The following is a 468-nucleotide window of genomic DNA, read 5'->3' on the forward strand; positions in this document are numbered from 1 at the left end:
AACAGCGGACAAGAGGATCCCAAGAATAAAGTCAAAGATTTGAAATACGAAGAAACAAAAAATACCCAACCGAAGAAGCAAAAAGAAAAAAGAATCCAAAAATATGAAGATAGTGTAAGGAGTCTCTTGGACAACTTCAAGCATACCAACATCTGAATTATAGGGGTGCCAGAAGAAGAGAGAGAGCAAGATATTGAAAACCTATTTGAAGAAATAATGACAGAAAACTTCCCCTACCTGGGGAAAGAAATAAACTTACAAGTACAGGAAGCACAGAGAACCCCAAACAAAAGGACTCCAAGAGAACTGCACCAAGACACATTATAATTGAATTGCCAAGAGCAAAAGACAGAGAATCTTAAAAGCAGCAAGAGAAAAAAGTCAGTTACCCTAAAGGGAGTACCCATACAACTGTTAGCTGATTTCTCAACAGAAACTTTGCAGGCCAGAAGGGAGTGGCAAGAAATA

The sequence above is a fragment of the Myotis davidii genome, unplaced genomic scaffold (assembly GCF_000327345.1).
Source record: "Myotis davidii unplaced genomic scaffold, ASM32734v1 scaffold456, whole genome shotgun sequence".
Taxonomy (NCBI): Eukaryota; Metazoa; Chordata; class Mammalia; order Chiroptera; family Vespertilionidae; genus Myotis; species Myotis davidii.